We start from the raw sequence: 13,569 nt of genomic DNA, 5'->3' as shown, positions 1-13,569 counted from the left end.
GCAGGTCTTCATGATCTGACTACCCTTTGATTTGTTTAATATGACTATATTAATTCTGACCCTCCCTCCACCACTAACTCAATCACTCACTCACTTTCGCTCGCTCCTTGGAGCATAGCACTTTGACATATGGATCTCCACACAGCCTTATTCTGGGCCAGATCCCAGGCTGATCTGGTGTTGAGTCCCAGGTTGTGTAGTTTAAATTCTTTGTTGAACTGGTTCAGTGTTTAGATCATATCTATGCGCTGTTATACTTCTGCTGTTAGATAACATGGTGACTTCATTCTAGGAAACTGTCAACAACAATCAACACCTTATCTGTCCTGAAAGACTTTATCACATTATGAATTGGTCTTATCATCTCTATAATGAGGAGAAATATAATCTACCAGGACTAGAAGCAATCTGTCCGTAGTGATTTTTATAGTCTTACTTTGCCCACTTTGAAAAGACAAGTCATAAAGGAATTTAAAAAGGCCAACAACAACATGATAATCATTAATACGATCTTTAATAAAATGCTAATTTCATTAATATGTGTTTTCTCAGTGGGTATGACTCCAGGTCCTAGATCTACTTTGCCTCCCAGCACAACAGTGAGTCCTACAGAAGGTGTGTTGGGCCACTAAATTTCCATCTCTGCAAATACAAATTGTACAGTCAATGGTTTAGAATATGGGCCTGTAAAATTAAGAGACCAACATTATGTAATACCTTATTCTTGTGTAATCATATTGCTTCCCACTGGTTTCAACTGTTACTTCTACTTTGACCCCAGACACCACAGTGACAGGAACTTCCAGTAAGTAGATCCACTAATTTTAACCTACATGTATATTTTTGTTCACATTAATTCACTAAAGCTCCATCCAACTTATGAATTGACCCATTCATTGCTGCTTGTAATTTCAGTCCAGATTTGTGTACTTTCAGTCCATCTGATATGTAGGTAATGTGTCGTGTACTTCTCTCTTTCTGCTATTTGAATGACCTTAGATCTTAAATTAATTTACGTGTGTTCTTGTGTAATCTCTTCTCACCAGGTTTGACCTCTCCTTTGACCTCCAGTACAGCAGTGAATCCTACATCAGGTGTGTTAGTCATCTTTCTGTAGTTAGCAGATAGGACCTAAACAAATAGACTAGATTTATTTTACCCAGGTTTTTACTCTCAATTTCCCCTTATTAAAAAAAATAGGTTTATATCTCGTTAATTAAATAAACCTATTTAAATATCTTCATTTTTGTATAATCAGATCCAATGACTTTGCTATGCACCAGGTTCAACTACTAGTTCTACTTTGACAACTGACACCCCAAAGTGGCCACATGATTTTAGTTTAGTGGCGTAATAAGTTGTGTTGTGTGTTAACTGTTATTAAACAGTCTCTCTCTTGCGTGTGCCCAGGAGGTCAAAGCTCCACAGAAAGCGTTCTGGTTAAGCATCCATCTCTAGCTGACTTTCTTTTCTCAGACAAATGAGACATTTACAGGAAGGAAGTGAAGTTTACAATTAAAAATATTCTATATTATTCTCAGAAGATAAAATGTCGTCCCCCAACTCCCTTACCATGTAGGTCCATTGCTTGTTCAAGAGGTGTTGATATCTGATAGAGTTTTGGTTAATACATCCCATGCCTCAATAGTATTTGCCAGAGCTTTGTTTATCATGGCCACTGATCGCTCTATACGACCAATATCTTGAAAATGTAATAACCATGTTTGAGGCAAGAGGATTGTAGGGGTAATCCACTAAGAATAAACTTTTTTGCTGCCACATAAATGATTATTTTCTGAACCAGTTGCAGTACAAATGAAGAGTTATCATTCAACAAAAATAAAGGTGGATCTTCACAGGGAAACACATGTTTGTAAGGAAATCTGAAACATGTGACCAGAACTGGGACACCACAGGACATTCCCAAAACATTAGTGTTCCAACAGTATTCATATGACATCTGTCACATATTGGAGTAGGAATCAGCTTCATCTTAAAATGTCTAAATGTGGTTGCATAACTTCAATGTATAAGCTTATAATGTGTAAGCTGGTGTGCTGGGTTTTTAGAGGTAAAAAATACATTTTCCCAAACGGTATCCCAGTTCAGGTCGTGCCCCAGCCCTGCATTTCACGGTTCCATACTAGAGTGACACCCAATGTAGAGCATTTAACAGACAGCAGGCAATCATAAGTGGCAGAGACTATTCTAGAAGTTAATGAAGGGAATATCCATGTAAGCATTATGTGGGATGTTAACGGGGCATCCCATGGTACACCATAAGCTTTTAAGGGTCTGGGTTTTAATAATAATATGCCAAATTATGAAATTGTGAACATTTCATCTTTCTACTGACTGAGTTGTGTTGTTCTCTATCAGAAATAATAAATACCTTTCTTCTTGTGTAATCAGATACTTAATTCACTTGTATTACTTTCCAGCAGTTTCGACTGTTACTTCTACTTTGACCCCTGACATCACAGTGAGACCAACTAGTAAGTATCCCTTACTTTGCAATTGCATTGTTAGTTCACTCTAATTCACTAAAGCTCCAACAGGTTTACTCATAGACTTATTCATGGCTGTTTGTACGCTAAATTGTTCTACCTGTGTTAAATATGAATGGTGCCGGAGGGGATGGCTGCCGTTTTATGGGTTCCTAACCAATTGTGCTATTCTGGATGTTTTTTTGCGTTGTTTGTAATTTGTTTTGTACATAATGTTTCTGCCACCGTCTCTTATGACCGAAAAGAGCTTCTGGACATCAGAACAGCGATTCCTCGCTGGGCGAAGATTTTTTCTTTAATGAATTGAAGGAGAAAGATTTACGTCTCTTCACAGACCAGGCCCAAAGCCCCGTCATTCGCATGAAGAGGAGACGCCGATACAGGGGCCGCAGATCCTGATGCCTGGTGAGAATTCGTCTGCAAGTGGATAATCCTGCTTTACCATCCGTATCTTATGTTTCACCGAGTCATGGCTGAACGAGGACATGGATCATATACAGTTGGCTGGGTTTTCCCTGCATCGGCAAGACAGAACAATAAACCTCCAGTAAGAAGAAGGGTGGTGGTCTGTGTCTATTTGTCAATAACAACTGGTGCACAATCTCTAATATTAAGGAAGTCTAGAGGTTTTGCTCGCCTGAGGTAGAATATCTCATGATAAGCTGTAGACCACACTATTTACCAAGAGAGTTTATCTATATTTTTTGCAGCTGTCTATTTACCACCACAAACCGATGCAGGCACTAAGACCTCACTCAACGAGCTGTATAAGGCCATAAGCAAACAAGGGAATGCTCATCCAGAAGCGGCGTTCCTAGTGGCTGGGGACTTTAATGCAGGAAAACTTAAATCCATTTTACCTCATTTCTACCAGGATGTGAAATGTGCAACCAGAGAAAATAATCTCTAGACCACCTTCACTCCACAAACAGAGATGTGTACAAATCACTCCCTCGCCCTCCATTTGGCAAATCTGACCATAATTCTATCCTCCTGATTCCTGCTAACAAGCAAAAACTCAAGCAGGACTTACCAGTGACTCGCTCATTACGGATGTGGTCAGATGACACGCTTGCTAAGCTACAGGACTGTTTTGATAGCACAGACTGGAATATGTTTTGGGATTCATCCGATGGCATTGAGGAGTATACCACATCAATCACCGACGTCATCTGTACGTACATATGCCAACCAGAATCCATGGATTACAGGCAACATCCTGTAATAGAGCTGCCGCTTTCAAGTAGAGGGACACTTATCCAGATGCTTATAAGAAATCCTGCTATGCCCTCAGACGAACGATCAGACACGCAAAGCATTAATACAGGGCTAAGATTGAATCCTACTACACTGGCTCTGATGCTCGTCGGATGTGGCAAGGCTTGCAAACTATTATGGATTACAAAGGGAAACCCAACCGTGAGCTGCCCAGTGACGAAAGCCTACCAAACGAGCTAAATGCCTTCTATGCTTGCATCAAGGCAAGCAACGCTAAACCATGCATGAGATCACCAGCTGTTTCGTACGACTGTGAGATCACGCTCTTCTTAGCCGATGTGAGTAAGACCTTTAAACAGGTCAACATTCACAAGGCCGCAGGGCCAGACAGATTACCAGGACACATACTGAGAGCATGCACTGACCAACTGGCAAGTGTCTTCACGGACATTTTCAATCTCTCCCTGACTGAGTCTGTAATACCGACATGTTTCAAGCAGACCCCCATAGTCCCTGTGCCCAAGAACGCCAAGGCAACCTGCCTAAATGACTACTGGCTCGTAGCACTCACATCTGTAGCCATGAAGCGCTTTCAAAGGTTGGTCATGGCTCACATCAACACCATAATCCCAGAAACTCTAGAACCCACTACAATTCACATACCGCCCCAGCAGATCCACAAATGATGCAATCGCTATTGGTCTCCACACTGCCTTTTCCCAACAGAACAAAAGGAACACCTACATGAGAATGCTGTTTGTTGACTAAAGCTCAGCGTTCAACACCATAGTTCCCCTTAAAGCTCATCTCTAAGCTAAGTACCCAGGGCCTAAAATCCTCCCTCTTCAACTGGATCCTGGAATTCCTGACGGGCCGCCCCCAGGTTGTAAGGGTAGGCAACAACAAAATCTGCCTCATTGATCCTCAACACAGGGGCCCATCAGAGGTGCGTGTTAAGTCTCCTTGTGTACTACCTGTTCACCCATGACTGCGTGATCATGCACGTCTCCAACACCATCATTCAATTTGCCGACGACACAATGGTGGTAGGCCTGATCACCGACAATGATGAGACAGCCCATAGAGAGGAGGTCAGATACCTGGCAGTGTGATGCCAGGACAACAAGCGCTCCCTCAGCACGCCCCCCATTCACATAGACGGGGCTGTAGTGGAGCGGGTTTGAGAGCTTCAACTTCCTTGATGTCCGCATCACTAACAAACTAACATGGTCCAAACACACCAAGACAGTCGTGAAGAAGGCATGACAATGCCTATCCCCTCTCAGGAGACTGAAAAGATTTGGCATGGGTCATCAGATCCTCAAAAGTTATACAGCTGCACCATCGAGAGCATCCTGACTGATTGCATCACCACTTGGTATGGCAACTGCTCGGCATCCGACTTCAGAGGGTACTGTGTACGGCCCAGTACATCATTGGGGACAAGCTTCCTGCCATCCAGGACATCTATACCAGGTGGGGTCAGAGGAAGGCCCTAAAAATTGTCAAAGACTCCAGCCACCCAAGTCATAAACTGTTCTCTCTGCTACTGCATGGCAAGTGGTACAGGATTGCCAAGTTTAGGTTCAAAAGGCTCCTTAACAGCTTCTACCCCCGAGCCATAAGACTGCTAAACAGTTAATGAAATGACTAACCAGACTATTTGCATTGACCTACTTTTTATTCTGCTGCTGCTCGCTGTTTATTCCCTATGTATAGTCACTTTTCATCTTCCTACATATACATATTACCTGAATGACCTCCTATATATAGCCTCGTTATTGTTATTTTATTGTGTTACTTTTTAAAATTTTATTTGTTTACTTACTTACTTAATAAAACGGCATTGTTGAAAGTAAGTGTTTCATGGTAAGGTTGTATTGTAACACCTGTTGTATTCGGCGCATGTGACAAAACCATTTTATTTTATTTTATTTGAAACAAATTTACATTTCTCTTCTCATCTCTTCTCACCAGGTTTGACCTCTCCTTTGGCCCCCAGCACAGCAGTGAATCCTACATCAGGTGTGTTGGTAATCTTTAGTTAGTAAAATAATTGACTTATATTATCTTACCCAGGTATTTCTATTCTTTTTTTCATCACAAATGTGCCTAATTACTAGAAAAGAGGTTGATATTGGATTGATTAAATCATCCCATTAAGATACCTTATTGTATAACCAGATCCAATGACTTTGCTTTGCACCAGATTTGACTGTTAGTCCTACCTTGACAACTGACACCCCAAAGAGTCCAACTGAAAGTGAGTATGACCACACAATTTTTGTTTATTGGTGTTGACTAAGTTGTGATGTGTGTTAACTGTTAACAAACCGTCTCTATCTTGTATGTGAACAGGAGGTCAAAGCTCCACAGAAAGCGTTGTGAATTCAAACAGTCCAAAAATAGTTTTGGGTAAGTATCCTTATTTAGTAATCCCACAGCAAAAATACACTTGTCTTTTCCTTCTAGAACTGACTTTGCTGATAACTACTTTGTTGAGGGAAAATGTACTTGTTGTGATTGTGATATGTTGTTGCCTCACCAAGCTATCTTAAGAGGAATGCACTAATGTAAGTCACTCTGGATAAGAGCCTCTGCTAAATGACTAGTCGTGGAAATTTCCATCAGTGACACCTGAAGTCAATATTAAATGAATCATTCTTTATTATCAACAAGCTGGAGAGGTTCCAACAAACTTAATGTACCATAGTAAACATCGGTCGGGAGCTCCGCCGGAGAAGTCCCATTAGTTCTCTTATATAGTGCTTAAATAGACAAGTTATATTTGCAAGATTTAGCTTATTCTTTATTTATAATTAATTCATCATTAACGTTTGGTTCATGCATGTGACCAACCAATACCTCACGAGGCTTCTTCTCTTCAAGCTGAGACTTTGAAACTGATACACAGCCTTTCGGTTTTCAAAACAATGTTCTTGGCATACTGCCAAATTGCTTATACTGATAGTGAGGATTCCTCCCAGTCACGATCAATCAGTCATTTACATGAACCCAGTCGAATTGGTTATTAGAAAAGCACAAACAACATTTTCCTTCACAGACTCAAATGTAAAACGCTTAGCTGACTAGCTGTCTTTTCTCACATATATGAAAACGGAAACGTTTACCAAGACTAATAATAATGTGGTATTCTAACACCTGTCTACCATTGAAGTATTTACATTTGGATTAAGAGATAATGACCTCTCCTGATGTCATCATGTCACCAAACAGCGGTGCAATTATGGCAGGCAGCAGTGGGTATGGCTTCTGGAGTGGGCGTGTTCCTGATGGGATTGACAGCTGTCTATCTCTGCAGGAGGACCAGTGAGTACTTCTGATTCTGCATAACAAATCATTTGCAAACATTTTCTTTCTCATATTAATGTAAGTGCCTTTGACATGGGTTAATCTTTCAACTCCTTTTGGTGATATTGTGTAGTGTAGGCTATATTCAACATCATTCATGTAGCCTAATTTGTTTTTCAGAGAAAACCAATTCTCAGAGGTAAGAATTCCCCTTGTGAATATGATGCAGATTGTATCAACCTTTAGTTCTGTATTGTCCATGATGAGATGTTCTTACCACAACCTTCTTATACTTTTATGTTGTACAGACCTACAGCCAGACAGGATGATCAGAGACAATGTATGTTCCAAACAAAATACATCAAACACTGCACACACTACTAACACAACTACACACATGCATGTACAAACACATATTCTAATTTAATTTTTATTTATTTTCTGTTGTAGGTGATTTGGTGATGGGAGCTATGAGCAGTGCAGGCATGTTGGATTCAAGGGATGCTGGGATCTATTCTCTCATCACTTATGTACCGTCCACGTTTTTTCCCTCAGGTGAGTTTGTAACAGAATGTCTTCTATACCCGTCTTCCTGACCTGGGATGTGAATTTGGGACCCTCAGCACAATAACACTTAATCACTCAATGCCAACCATACTGACCTACATTTTTCAGTCAGAGCATCTTGAAAGCGTGAGAACAGAGCTGTAAGCCTCCAGGGTGGTTTGAGTTCAGGAGGAGAAGTGTGAAGTGACATCAAGCCCTGTTATTTTAACTTCATCTGACCCCCCCCCCCCCCCCCCCCCACACACACACACACACACAGACACACAACCTCTTACTTTGTCTCTCTCTGTGAGATACAGGTCCTGTGCAGGTATCTACAAATGAAGATGTAAGTACAGTAAAAATAATAGCCTTGGATATAGATACATACTTGTTTTCAGACAGACAGACAGACAGTCTGAGGGATAATAAGGACCTGTCTCTCTCTCTTTCCTCCAGGCTGATTCAGAGAATGCAGGGGTCTACAGCCTGATCACTTCGGTACCATCCACATCTGTACCACCAGGTTTGTCTATTTAACTCTATCCCATAGATTCATATTGGTAGGGCTTTTTATAGGACTCAAAGTTGTTTAGGCTTAGATTTTGGTCTGAGGTAGTCATATCAGTAAGCATGTATGTATATAAGATAATGTGTTACAGCATGAGAATAGAGCTGTACAGGATGGTTTGAGTCAGGAGTAGAAGTGTGAAGGGACATTAAGCACAGCAAAGTGACACGCAGAACCACACCCACACTGACACGTGTGCACACACACACACACACAACCACTCACTCAGGCTCCTTCTGTGTTGTACAGGTCCTTTTGAAGAAAATGGAAAGTCATCTGAAAACGACAATGTAAGTTTAGAATCACCCACTGTGTTTGGTGATTGTGAACGGCTCTCAGTTTCAGATTGATGTTACATCCTTTTAAATGACATTACATTTACAGTACTGTAGAATTAAAGGACTGAAGTTAAACTGTCTGTTTCTTTTCTCTAGTCTGATACGTACCACGTATACAGCTCAATCCCCGACAGACCAGCAACCTCAGCCCAGCCAGATGGGTTGTACAGTCTTCTGCAGACACACTGAAACTACACCACTGGCTCTCTGTATGTCTCACAGAAATACTCCTTCTTTCAGGATGTCCTTTAATTATCACACATCATGTTACTTTAAATAAGTATCTAATACATCTACTGCAGTGCCGTTTCTATTTATAAGCGACATACAGTAAGCAGCCGCTAGAGGCCCCTCCCCCCTCCAAAAAAACGTAGGATAGTAGAATACACAACGTGCAGTTTAGAAATGTGATTCTGCATCAGCAGTTTTCCTCTTGTTATGTCAGTCACTGACAGTCACTCAATTATCCCATGTCAGCTAAGATTTTATAGATTGCTAGGCAAGTTAGTCTCACCAGCTATCTAAGCCTTGTAGTAATGTCCAAATTACTGCCCAGGGGCCCTGACCTCCAGGGGGCCCCCAATGATTTTGTTAGTCACTCTCACTCAGATATCAAATGAACATGGCATAAGTCATGCCAAAATGTGTAGAATTGCAGGAAATTTGCTTTAAAACAGAATTTTATTATTTCAACGACAATGGCACAACGAGTTGAATTGCAGGAAATGTGCTTAATTACGTGCAAAGTTTTCTCCGCCCCATGGCAAAATGAGTAGAATTGCAAGACATTATCTTTAAAGCTCCAAATGTTTCTCTCGAGCGGGACCACTAAAACGTTTTGTCAGCGAGGTGGGCAAGTCTCGCTTAGGGCCCCCAAAATGCTTGGAACTGCCGTAATTTACTGTATCACACATGGACACCTGGCTTGTGTTACATGCCTATCCATAATATCTGTTAATGTGTTAGTATTTTTATTTGGGGATTTTGGAGGGGTCCGGGGCATACTCCCCTTTAAACATTTTTAAGTAAATTCCCAAGTAAATATATACTGTATTTATATCTATTCTGTCATCTGTGTGATGTCTCCCTCCATAACGGTTTGATACAGTTTACTAAATAAAATATATTTGTGATCAAAATCGATAGATACAGACAATTTAAAATCAATAAATATATAACATATTCACACATAATGCAAAAAGCAGGTAAATAGGAAATGAAGATAAATTAATTTAAATTAAGTTATTAAGATCCAAAGTGGTATTGCTAAGACATTTTTCTTGGTGAAATTCATCTTGCATTGAAATTTGCTTATAATATAAGCCAGATGCACCCAAAAAATCTGGGGAAAATGTCTAATGTTATTTTAACAATTTTGCGCAAAAGTTAGCAAACCCCAAAAACCTGATCTTGTAGCAAAAGTATTGATATTGATATTGCCCACATACTTTGTTACAAGCTGCAAAATATAACATTTCGGTTTGAAAAATGTTTACATTGTTGGCAACATCAGATCATCAAAACTGAAAAATATAGATTTCCTAAATGCTATTCAAATCTCCCAATTTCTCCATGTTTACTTGTTAACTTGTTATTTCCCAAGTTCCCAGTTGAATTTCAACTTACTCAGCACCTCAGTCACTCCATCAATGTGCAGTGTTATGGACACATTCTAGCCTTGAAGTCTAATGACTGCGGAGTGGTTTAGATGTAAATGGTGTGAGAACACAACTTCATTACATTTGTTTCCAGTTAACATGAGCTTATATTCTGTTTCGATGCACACTTGAGCCCAGCGGTCAGGATGGTCGATTATGCTATGGGGGATGGCTTTGTTTGTTGAAAAGGGGTGGCTCCCCCCTCACCTCCCATACACACTGTACATAGATCTTTCTATTGTGTTACTGACTATACGTTTGTTTATGTGTAACTCTGTGTTTTTGTTTTTGTCGCACTGCTTTGCTTTATCTTGGCCAGGTCGCAGTTGTAAATGAGAACTTGTTCTCAACTGGCCCACCTGGTTAAATAAATGTGAAATAAAATAAAATAAAAAATAAATCCCTCTTCTATAAGACCTGGCAAATTCAAATTCTATGTTTTTTTCTCTGTTTGAAATGCTCTCTTCTGTAAAACAAAAAAGTAAGCAGAATAAATTGACTTTTACCATTCCCTCATCTTTGTTAGTATTTTACATGATTTGATTTTGATCTTGATTATTCTAGATAATGCAACAACTATGTACTGTTGTCTATGTCACCTTTTTCTGCCCATTGGTGAAGATCAAGGTGCTATTTTCCTTAAACGTTTCTTTCAGTCCATATACAGTGCATTCAGAAAGTATTCAGACACCTTGACTTTTTCCACATTTTGTTACGTCAAAGCCTTACTCTAAAATGGATTAAATAGTCCCCCGCCCCCATTAAGCTACACACAATGCCCCATAATGACAAAGCAAAAACAGATTTTTAGACAGGTTTATAAACATAAACACTGAAAATGATATTTAAATAAGCATTCAGACCCATTACTCAGTACTTTGCTGAAGCACCTTTGGCTGCAATTACAGCCTCAAGTCTTCTTGGGAATGATGCTACAAGCTTGGCACACCTGTATTTGTGGAGTTTCTCCCATTCTTCTCTGCAGACCCTCTCAAGCTCTGTCAGGTTGGATGTGGAGCGTTGCTGCACAGCTATTTTCAGGTCTCTCCAGAGATGTTTGATCGGGTTCAAGTCCGGGTTCTGGCAGGGCCACTCAAGGACATTCAGAGACTTGTCCCAAAGCCACTCCTGCGTTGTCTTCGCTGTTTGCTTAGGGTTGTTATCCTATTGGAAGGTAAGCCTTCGCCCCAGTCTGAGGTCCTGAGTGCTCTGTAGCAGGTTTTCATCAAGAATCTCTCTGTACTTTGCTCTGTTCATCTTTCCCTCGATTCTGACTAGTCTCCCAGTCCCTGCTGCTGGAAACATCCCCACAGTATGATGTTGCCACCACCATGCTTCAACATAGGGATTGTGCAAGGTTTCCTCCAGACGTGATGCTTGGCATTCAGGCCAAAGACTTCAATCTTGGTTTCATCAGACCAGAGAATATTGTTTCACATGGTCTGAGAGTCCTTAAGGTGCCGTTTGGCAAACTCTAAGCGGGCTATCATGTGCCTTTTACTGAGGTGTGGCTTCCATCTGGCCACTCTACCATAAAAGCATGATTGGTGGAGTGCTGCAGAGATGGTTGTCATTCTGTATGCTTCTCCCATCTCCACAGAGGAACTCTGGTGCTCTGTCAGAGTGACCATCGGGTCCTTGGTCACCTCCAGGACCAAGGCCCTTCTCCACTGATTTTCCCAGAGACAGATAATGCTTAGTCCTGGACTAAAAATATTATTCAAAGGACATTTTAAAGATGATCTGTATTGTGGTTGGTTCTACTGTGAGGGAGGCAAAGTGGCCTACATTCTCCTGCAGCAGTCACAGAGTCTACAGATCACATACCAACCAGTACATGTATGCTGTCACGTATCCACACCTGCAAACAGGTGCACGAGTGCACACATGCACACGCACACACACACACACACACACACACACACACACACACACACACACACACACACACACACACACACACACACACACCACAGTAGGGTGGAAAGTTAGACGAGACTCTTACCGCATCCTGTCCTTCTGAAACTTCAGCCTATCATATTTCAGAGACTAGTTGTGCTGAGGAGATTGACAGAAGTACTGTTGAACCAAACCTCAGATACATCTAACTGAAACGGTGCATCTACTTTACCAGACATTTTTTGCAAGATATAAAAAAACGAAACTAAATTCCCCCTCCAAAAACACCAATATGAGAAATGTATTCATGCTTCTGACCATTACAACAAGCATGTCATGAGTAATGAAACCCCACTTGTCATGCTATATTTCCATGGAAATGTTCAGTATCGTTGTTTACTGCTTATGTATCTGCACCTCTATTATCTTATTAAGCTAATAACTACAGTAGATAGGAAAGATATTGCCTCTAATGCACAATGTGGAGAGTCATATGGAGCCACAGCAAGACTGTTTCTTATTTCTTGCTTTTGGATGTTGGCAATATATACTGCAGTTGTACATGAAACCGGCTTTATATTGTGCAGTATAGTTAAAAATAAAGCCTGAATAAAATATAGTTATTTCCTCTGACAGATAAGCAAATGGTTTGGGCTCATGTTAGGAGCAGGAGACATTTACCTCTAATCACACCAGTTGATGGACTTTCTATGTGGTTTTCCTGTGAGCAGGCTCCTCGTCTTCCTCTCTATTAAAAGCATTCTCTCAGTCACAGACACGGTACTTATTATGTAGTTTGTGATCGTCTGTTTCTCTGAAACATTGCGTTATTCACCCCTGATCTGGCTCGTCATCGGTTTTGATCATCCTCCTTTGCTGTGAGTTATTCCTCTGATCCAACTCTTGCACTACAATATATACACTGTATACAGCTATATCGTTGGTATTGAGGGTCTAATTTGATCAATTTCATCATATTTCATGTGAATATTGTACACTCAGTATACAAAACATTAAGAACACATGGTCTTTCACCAATTGTATTGGATTTAGGTTTTCTATAATTGATTCAACGTAATCACATTGCATTTTTTTGGTTGAAATGATGTGGAAACAAAGTTGATTTAACCAGTTTTTGCCCAGTGGGTAGTTACTAACATGATGTTACTTGTGCACTTTGACTGATGCCAATCGATAAAAATGTTTGAACGTTTGTTCTCATGAATAATACCCCACCATGTTTTTAGTTTCCTTTTCTTAGTCTCAAGTTCGGTCTCGATACCCCATGTTGAGTGTCTCGGTCTGGGATCTATTTTCACTCAGTCTTGACTTGGTCTTGGACAATGATGAGTGAATTTCTTTCTTAAACCAGCTGAGTCTTTGGAGGTGGCAAAATGTTTTCTTTTGCAGTGACCTTTGCTGTTTTGGACCTGTAAACAGATCGTTTGCATTCAATAATGTTTGCTTTTTGCCTGAATATGCTGGACTGCCTTCGAATTCTGAAATATTGCCTACTCTAA

General features: G+C 40.5%; 1 long non-coding RNA gene across 1 annotated transcript; it reads left to right on the top strand.

The window, feature by feature from the left end:
* The first annotated feature begins 7,888 nt into the window (after positions 1–7,888).
* LOC145859526 (uncharacterized) lies at positions 7,889–10,660 on the top strand. The gene is made up of 4 exons (XR_014379728.1): positions 7,889–7,932; positions 8,043–8,109; positions 8,404–8,444; positions 8,589–10,660. It is a non-coding gene; the product is annotated as an uncharacterized LOC145859526 (long non-coding RNA).
* Positions 10,661–13,569: the final 2,909 nt, after the last annotated feature.

Source organism: Salmo salar, chromosome 12 (assembly GCF_965601325.2).
Source record: "Salmo salar chromosome 12, fSalSal1, whole genome shotgun sequence".
Lineage (NCBI taxonomy): Eukaryota > Metazoa > Chordata > Actinopteri > Salmoniformes > Salmonidae > Salmo > Salmo salar.
This window is presented reverse-complemented; position numbering and strand designations above follow the sequence as displayed.